Source organism: Ixodes scapularis, unplaced genomic scaffold (genome assembly GCF_016920785.2).
Source record: "Ixodes scapularis isolate PalLabHiFi unplaced genomic scaffold, ASM1692078v2 PGA_scaffold1__304_contigs__length_218370807, whole genome shotgun sequence".
In the NCBI taxonomy this organism is placed as follows: Eukaryota; Metazoa; Arthropoda; class Arachnida; order Ixodida; family Ixodidae; genus Ixodes; species Ixodes scapularis.
In genome coordinates, this window is record NW_024609846.1 from 41670032 (window position 1) to 41679406 (window position 9375).

Consider the following 9375-nt stretch of genomic DNA (forward strand, 5'->3'; position numbering starts at 1 on the left):
TCCGCAAAACTTCCGTTTAGCGGAATACGCGGTATTGCCTTATCACTGTTTAAAAGTTACCTCACTACGAGAACGCAATACACAGTAGTAAATGGAGTAAATCAGACGTTCAGTACATAAAGTATGGGGATCGTCAGGGGTCCATTCTTGGTCCTATGTTATATCGTTATACATTAACAACATTGCAAACATACATGGCAGTTCAAATATAGTCCTATATGCAGATGACACAAATATTTTCTTTTCTGGCTCGGACATCGACGACCTCTTTGGAAAGGCGAAACAGTGGTTGCGGCGATTAGACTTATGGCTTAGATCTAATAAGCTTCATGTAAACATAGAAAAAAAAGTACTTACTGTTTTGACTAAAAGGAATGATACCACCTTTCAATTTGCAATTATAGAATTCGAGTACTTTTATATTCATCCATCTTCAACCATTCAATTCTTGGGGGTTTTATTCCATGAAAACCTATCATGGGCGCCACATACTGAGTCTTTAAGAGTAAGTCTTTGTCGAGCTGTTGGATTTTTAAATAGATAACGATATTATTTTCCAACAAAAATGAAACCGCAAATTTATTTCGCCCTCGTGCACTCCCGCATAAGCTACTGCCTTTTAGTGTGGTCAACTACATCCTAAGCTAATCTAGACAGTATTTCATCCATACAAAAGCGAGCATTGCAAGCAATTGGTAACATACAACTTCTTCAAAGTGCCACAACATATTTTAGGACACACCAAAAACACAACGTAAGAGATCTACATAAATACAAACTATCACTTGAAATTTGGCGGCAATTTCAGCTCGATAAATTGTCGTTCCATGCTAAGTACCACGCGAAAGATAGCCCGTAAAATTTAAGGCGACATTTATTAATAAATTCGCGTTTGCGAACGAATTATGGAGACCAGAGGTTGAGTATTCTGATACCAGAACATTTAAACCTGCACCCGCATATTTTAGCTACATTGCATTACGTACGATCACTCTATCAATATAAAAATATTGTAAAAGAATATTTACTCACAGAGGAATAAAACCGGGTGTGTTTTAAGCGAAATGCTTACAATAATTGATAACTATAGTAAATGTCTTTTCATGTTAAGTTGTTTTGTGATGTATTTGTTTTGTTTTGTATAGATTTTTGTTTGGGATGAAATTGTATCACTCCTCGTTTGTTTCATGTTTTTGCTACTGCTGGTGCCAAAACGGTGGCATGGCCCCGTCAGGCATTTATGCCTTTTGCCATGTCCCCTGAGATATTTCTGTACTGTTATGTCTTAAATAAAGGTAAAAATATTAACAACAACGTTGCGAGGTCGTATAATCCCTCCTGCGTGATACGCCGCCTTAAATAAACTATAGTGTTGTGCCCCTATAGCGGGGACCTTGTGATCATAAGTCATTTTCATTTAAACTAAACTCCCCGCTCTTTCTATCTTCACACATCGAAGATAATATGCTTGGACAAAACGGTATACAATTTATAAACGGAAATATATAAAGCGAAGCTGCATTCTGATTCGAAGATATTTTTTGTTAGGTGGTGAGAGTTAAGCCTGATTCACGTCGCGCCGTTTTAATCGCGATTCCCCAAAAGCGGTTGTGAGCCACCGTAGCTTCCACCACGATATTTTTTTACCGCAAGAGCGAAGTTGCAACTGCGAAATCGCAAGTAAAAGCGCACCATGTGAATCGGGCATTGCACGGATGCCGTTTCCACCGAGCACATTTCAGGCTCGGTGGACATTTGATAGGAAGATAACTGTCATGATCAGCTAGTTAACTAAAATCTGCCTATTTACTTTGGAAGTTGTTGATTTTATTAAAATTTCAGCATTGACGGCAATTACTATTCGAGGCTCGACGAATTCAAAGAATTTGCGAAAATGCGATGGTTGTGTCGTCCGTATTTTCATCTGAGTCCTTTGTTCGTCTTGTAGTGATTCATCAGTCAGTTTTCGCGTGTTCTAGCCCGATCGCAAAAATGCGCTCAAAAAGAGCATCCTGCCCATAGTGTAGTTCGAAAGGGTGACGTAGTCGCTCCAGTCACGTCGTCGCTATCTCGACGGTGTATCGTCGGTGCATCCACCATGGACGCGATGCCGAGCTGGTGGCGATGTGGGTGCAACGACCACGTCGTTCTTACAGGTGCCTTCGACCAATACAACCTAGAAGGTATGGGCCTGATGCCACCGTTACTGGAACCTCGAACCACCCCAAGCGGCAAGCACGTTGAAGCCTAAAGCAGAAAACAACGCAAAGTTGCAGATCTGTCCGTCTGGCATCGCCGCATACTATGCGGAGAGCAGTTCGTCTGCTTCTTGAACAGGGGTTGCGGTGACGTCAGAACGCCGAACTCCGACTGGCTCCGATTGGTGGACCTCAGGGCAGCTAGTATGGAGGTCAAAAAAGTCAAAGTCAAATTTGGGGGTTTTACGTGCCAAACCTACGATGGGCATCTGGCACGCCCCAGCGGAGGACTGAGGATTAATTTCGACCACCTGGGGATCTTTTGACGTGCAACCGAAAGCTCGGTTACACGGCGCCTTCTCCGCAATAAGCCTCCGACATATTGCGGGCACCTCGGCCGGGATTCGAACCCGCCACCTGGGGATCCGTAGTAGTATGGAGGTCTAGCCACTATCCCTTCATCAGAGAAAATCAGAGTTCGGCGTTCTGACGTCAATGCAGTCCCTGCGCAAGCAGCAGACGAACTTGCGCTTCGCATAGCGTCGCGCTCGTTGAAAGATACCGCGCTGACGGCAACGCTGACGCAACGTACGCGGAGGGCAAGTCGTCTGCTTCCGTTGTGGGAGAAAAAAAACTGAGGCTCGTCCGTTTCATTGGTAGCCGTTTATAAATCTGCACAAGCAGTGCGTGTTCTCGTGCCCCTCTATCATCAGTGTCTTTCTCTTCTTCTCAACGCGTGATATCTATACAACAACGTCCCGCGCCGGCCTGGCGATATGGGTAGAGACGTGACCGCACACTTCCAGTACTGTGTGAACCTGAAACTATGTAAGAAAAACCCGCAAGATATGGAAAAGCATACGCCAGTTCCGAACACTTAAAAGGCAAATCCGCTAAATCCCAAATATTGTAGGCTTACATGTGACTCCGTTTCCCAAAGAACTACTAAACAGCCCTACATCATCTGATTCGGAAAATATGGAATATTATTTTTGTAATCTTAGTTTAAACATCAGTAGATACCGAAACCAATACTTTGGTTGCGACAGGCAACACTGATCTCGTGTCGTCAGAGTAATCTTCACGTCACGCCAAACCACGTGGTTCGAAAGGTCACGTGATCCCCTTAGGCGATGGTGGGCGAAGGTAAAGCAAAGCGCAAGTGTCGTCTGCTCCGCAATTTTCCCTAATGTGGTTTGCTACAACGCAGAACGACGTCTGCACCACTGCGGTGCCAGCTTGCGCTTCGGGTTGGAATCTCGACGGCGGGTTGGAATTTCGACGGAGGTGCCCACAATTTGACGAGGGCTTATTGTCGCGAAGGCGCCGTGTAACCGAGATCTCGGTTACACGTCGTCAGATCTTCAGGTGGCCCAAATTAATCATCAGGCCTCCGCTTGGGCGTGCCAGATGCCCTTCGTACGTCTGGCACATAAAGCTCCAAGTTTATTTTGCCGAAAATAGCTGGGTCTTCGCGCCTGGTTTCTACAGGCGCGAGACATATATTGTCAAGAATGACAAATGATGAGGCGGCGAATAACTGAATAAACTGAACGTTTAGTGGGGCGAACTTGTGGCCAAAAAAAAAAAGAGAAGTAGGTTAGCGTCGCAGACGGCGATGCCGGCGAAAAAGCCGGATCGAGCGCTAGGGCGAAACCCTAACTCCGGCTTGCCACGCGAAGTACCTTTTGTAGCCGCGTGGGCTTGTGGAAATTATGCCTAAAACGTTCGGAGCGTAGAAAATTCGTAACTCGACCAGACAAGAATGCTCTCGACTTTGCGAGAACACCAAGTGGAAAGAATAAATAAACGAACATTTCGTTCGCTGGAATCGAACCCAGATCCTCCGCGCGACAGCCAAGTACGGTAACCATTCAGCCACGTACGTGCTCGCTCAGCGATGCGCGTGGCATTACTCCCCCCTTTTAAAGCTTATCGTCTCAATGCGACGTGCCGGGAAACAAAACAGCAAAGCAAACAAAAATAGTGGCAAACTACGGAGACTTGTAAAACACAATCCTATCGACCGTAGTACCGAACGCAGCTCACACTCCTATCGATCGTAGTGCGGCTGGAGGCGCACGGCGTGGACGACTTCTGGTCGTGGAGGGCGGCGTGATGAAGTCCGTGTTCCGTCGGGCATCACCTCGTAGCTCAAATCCCCGAGTCGATAAAGCACTTTGTAGGGTTCGAAGCAGCGCTTCAGGAGTTTCTCGCTTAGACCGCGTCCACATGTGGTCCAAATCCACACACGGTCTCCGGGCTTGAAGCGAACATCGATCCGGCGAAGGTTGTACCGGGTAGCGTCGACACGTTGTTGATCCTGAATTCAGAGTCGGGCGAGCTGGCGATTTTCTTCGTCTCGTTGATCAACCACCTGGGCGTCGAGGCTCCCATGGTCAGCTTGTGCGTCGAATAGCAGCACGTCAAGCATGGTCATTACTTTTCTGCCATGCACCAGCTGAAACAGGGTTACTCCTGTGGTATCTCGCACCACCGTGTTGTAAGCAAACGTCATGTAGGGTAACACCTCTTCTCAAGTCTTCTACTCCACGTCCACATATATAGAGATCATGTCGGCGATAGTTTTGTTTAGCCATCTGTTAGTCCAATTTTCTGCGGATTGTACGCAGTGGTTCAACGGTGGCCGGTACCACTGAGACGAAGAATCTCTTGCGTCAGCTGGGCCATGAACGATAATCCACGGTCTGTAATGAGGACTTCGGGGGCGCCGTGCCGAAGGACATTGGACTCGACGAAAAACTTGGCGACTTCAACAGCCGTACCTGGTGGAAGAAATTTCTTCTCGGCGTAGCTTGCGAGATAATCTGTGGCGACTATTATCCAACGGTTCCCGACGTTGACGGCGGGAAAAGGCCAAGTAAATTCATTCTGATCTGCTGGAACGGCGTAGACGGGGGAGAAATCAGATGCAGAAGTCCTGACGGCTTCGTCGGCGGTTTCTTGCGTCGCTGACACTCGTGGCATGATCGAGTGTAGAGGTGAACGGTCTTCGGCAGCCTCAGCCAGTAGTACTTTTCTCGAATCCTATCAAACGTCCTGCTGCAGCCAAGGTGTCCAGCCGTTGGGTCATCATGGCGTCCTTAGAAGATTTCTTCTCGAAGGCTGGAAGGAAGTACCAACAGCCATGTTATGTTTTTGTTGACGAAGTTCTTTTTGTACAGCACCCTTTGCCGTATGGAGAATGTAGGCAGGATTCCTCAGAAAGCACGGGGAACCGCACTCGTTTGTCCCTCTAGGTCCTCGATGAGCGCTCGCAGTTCAGGGTCGTCTCGTTGGAGTGCTGGCATCTCGCTGACACCAAGACCGTCGAGGATACACTCATCTTCGTAGTCTTCGATGCAGGCAGGACCGGCCTCGACTGGGGCCATTGACAGGCAGTCGGCGTCATTGTGCTTCCGGCCGGACCTATACACCACGGTAATGTCTAACTCCTGCAGTCGTAGGCTTCATCGGGCGAGGCGTCCAGAGGTGTCCTTCAGATTCGCGAGCCAGCAGAGCGAGTGGTGGTCCGTGACCACGCGAAGAGGACTTCCATACAAATATGGGCGAAACTTTGTTATTGCCCAGACGACAGCAAGGCACTCCTTTTCAGTCGCTGAGTGGTTTCCCTCCGCCTTAGACAGCGTCCGACTCGCGTATGCGATGACTCGCTCTGCCCCGTTCTGCGGGCTAGTACCGCGCCAAGTCCGGTGTTACTAGTGTCCGTGTGGATCTCTGTATCAGCGAACTGTTTGAAATGGCCAACAGTCGGGGGCATCTGGAGTTTTCGTTTGATCTCATCGAATGACCGCTGGTGTTCTCGTGCCCATTCAAACTTTACGGCGTCTTTCGTAAAGTGCGTCAGCGGTGCGGACAGCTTGGCGAAGTCCCGAACAAACTGTGCGTAGTAGGCACAGAGTCCGAGAATTCTTCTCACGGCCTTCTTGTCAGACGGCGGCGTAAATGCAGCTACGGCGCGGGCCTTCTCGGGGTCAGGGAGAACACCTTTGTTGTTCACGACGAGGCCAAGGAGGTTTAGTTCATCATAGGCGCACCGACACTTTGTTGTCTTGAGTGACAGGCCGGCGATCTTGATGGCTTGAAGCACGTCTCGAAGTCGTTTCGGGTGTTCGTCGCAATCCCGTGAAAATACCACGACATCGTCATCGTCCAGGTAGACGAGGCAGCTCTGCCATTTCAGACATGCCAGCATGGTGTCCATGACACGCTGGAAGGTGGCCGGTGCTGTAAAAGTCCGAACGGCATTACTTTGAATTCGTACAGTCCGTCGGGAGTGACGAAGGCAGTTTTCTCGCGGTCGCGTTCGTCGACTTCAATCTGCGAGGAGAAGGAGGAGGAGGAATAAACTCTATTATGCCTGTATATGGGTCTCTGGGTGGTTCCCTTAGTCCAGGGCCCCAACGCTGTCGGCTGTCAGCCTCGCCCGCCCGATAAACTTTAGTTGGTCGGCAGCAGACGAGCTCAGCAGTGCGGTTTCCCAGTTCTCAGGAGTCAAATTTGGGGGTTTTACGTGCCAAACCTACGACGGGCATCTGGCACGCCCCAGTGGAGGACTGAGGATTAAGTTCGACCACCTGGGGATCTTTTGACGTGCAACCGAAAGCTCGGTTACACGGCGCCTTCTCCGCATACTGTGACAAGTATGTAGCGCCCCCCTCCAGTCCGCCGTCTGTGGCCGCCAGGCAACATTGGTCACCAGGCAACATTGGTCACCACACCCAATAAACGCCGTTGAGCGCACGCCGCTCCAGTCAGTCATCGTTCACCCTCACAACCAGGCTGCGTGTCGTCTCTTCTCGGCGGGTGCTTCGGCCCCCTTCGTTCACGTTCGAGAAGGATCGTGACAGCCTCCGTCATATTGCGGGCACCTCGGTCGGGATTCGAACCCGCAACCTGGGGATCCGTAGGCCGGCGCTCTCGCCTCGGAGCCACCAGTTCTCCGGAGTGGGATCAGGGTAGGAGGGGGGGGGGGGGGGGATGTTAGGGTGAGCGGTGCAAAACCACGCGATGTGTGATAAGGAAGCATATTGTCCTCAGTGCGGACATTCGGCTTTGTGGGGTATAATTTGTGCAAGAGCGCTAGGTTGCGGAACGCTCCTGTCTGGAGCTGGCGCCAAGCGACCGCGTCCTCTCTGTTGAGATTTTTGTGTGGCGGGGGGTATTCACGCCTCTGACCACGATGGTAGGCCCTGATTTCGGAGTACCTATATGGCATCGGAATAAAGTATGCATCTAGCCCTAGTCGCGACGCGGCGGCAGGAGCGGCCCGGAGGGTGCATGCTCGGGCCTCGGTGTCAGCACACCGATTGCCTTTCACTTCGTCGTGTCCTGGGATCCATATGAGTTCCACTGTGGGGAAGCCCTGTCGGTCTCTCTGGGTGAGGACCTTAAGTGCCTTCGGCGAGACACGGCCTGCTAGGAAGCGACGCAGTGCTGCTTGTGAGTCGCTCATGACGGTGACGTGATCTTCTCCGAGCCCAATGGTCATGGCGACGGCGAATCCCTCTGCAATGGTCGTATTAGAGGTGCGCAGCGACGCCGTGATTCGGGTGCTCCCAGTTCCTTCCACGACGCATATTGCCTTGCCGCTGCATTTCGTTGATAGGCATATATGGCCGCGTCTGTGTACAGCACATCAGCCCGTTTGCCATACGCCTTTTGGTAAAAGCTTGCCCGAGCCTTGCGGCGTTCTGCGTGGAGAGTCGGGTCCATGTTGCGGGGGATCGCGTGCACCTTGATTTGGCTCCAGATGTGTCTCGGGAGCGGTGCCGTGGTGTCTTCTCTGTCCCATTGGAAAGGAATCTTGAGCGACTCTAGGGCCTTTCAGCCCGCAGGGGTATGGGCGAGTCGGTCTCGTTGAGTGGCAAGGTGGCGTTCCACCAGCTCCCTAAAAGTGTTGTGGACGCCGAGCTTGAGTAGCTTCTCCGTGGAGGTATACGGGGGGAGTCCGAGGGCCGTCTTGTACGCTTTGCGTATGAGGACGTCTAGCTTGTCCTCGTCTCCCTTTGTGAGATTCAGAAAGGGTGTGGCGTGGATGATGCGCGACACCACCAGGGCGTTAACCAGTTTGACCGTGTCGTCTTCCCTGAGGCCGAGCCGCCGGCTGGCGACCCGGTGCGTGATGCGTAGAATCTGGGTGACTTGGTTCTGGAGGAGTTTCAGGGTATGGGTCGCCCTTCCGTCCTTCTGGAGGTGGAGTCCCAGGATTCTGACACGCAGCACCACGGGGATTTGGGAGCCGTCTTCCAGGAAGACTTGTATCTCGTCTCTGGGCTCCGACTTGCGGCGGGACCTTGGGGTCTTGCAGACTAGGATCACTTCCGATTTGGCTGCCGAGATGTGTAGGTGACCCTGGCGTAGGTACCTCTGAACTTCGTCGACTGCCACCTGAAGCACGTCCTGCTTCTCTCCGTCAGACCCGGACACGGTCCGGATTGTGAGATCGTCCGCGTACAGAGAGTGTTTAATGTGCGGGATGCGCTCCAGAATCGGGGGCAGCCCGCTCATTGCCAGGCCGAACAAGGTTGGCGAGAGCACCGCCCCCTGCGGCGTGCCCCTGTTGGGGGCGTTGATGTCGTCCGTGCGGAGGTCACCTGCACCAATGGTGGCTGTCCTGTTCCGTAGAAGGTCCCGCAGGTAGTTGGACATTCTGGAACCGCAATTGGTGACTGTCAGGTTTTGGAGGATTAGCTGGTGGCCCACATTATCAAGCTCCCTTGACGTCCAGGGCGAGCACCGCTTGGGTCGTCGTCCTGGAGATGGGGCCGAGGATGTCCTCTTTTAGCTGTAGCATGACGTCGTGGGTTGACAAGTGCTCTCTAAAACCAAACATGGTGTGCGAGAACACGCCCGTTTCCTCCATGTGCGGCTGCAGCCGTTTGACGACGACCCGTTCCACCAGCTTTCCCACCCAGGACGTGAGGGCGATTGGTCGCAGGTTGTCGAGGCAGAGCTCCTTCCCAGGTTTGGGGATGAGGATAATTTTCGAGTGTTTCCACTCCTTGGGGAGCTCGCCGTCCTCCCATACCTGGTTGATATGTTTCAAGAGGGTCTGAACCGAGCCGGCGTCTAGGTTACGAAGCAGCGTGTATTGGACGTGGTCCTCGCCAGGTGCCGTATTACGACCCAGGTCTTGGAGCGCGCTCCATACCTC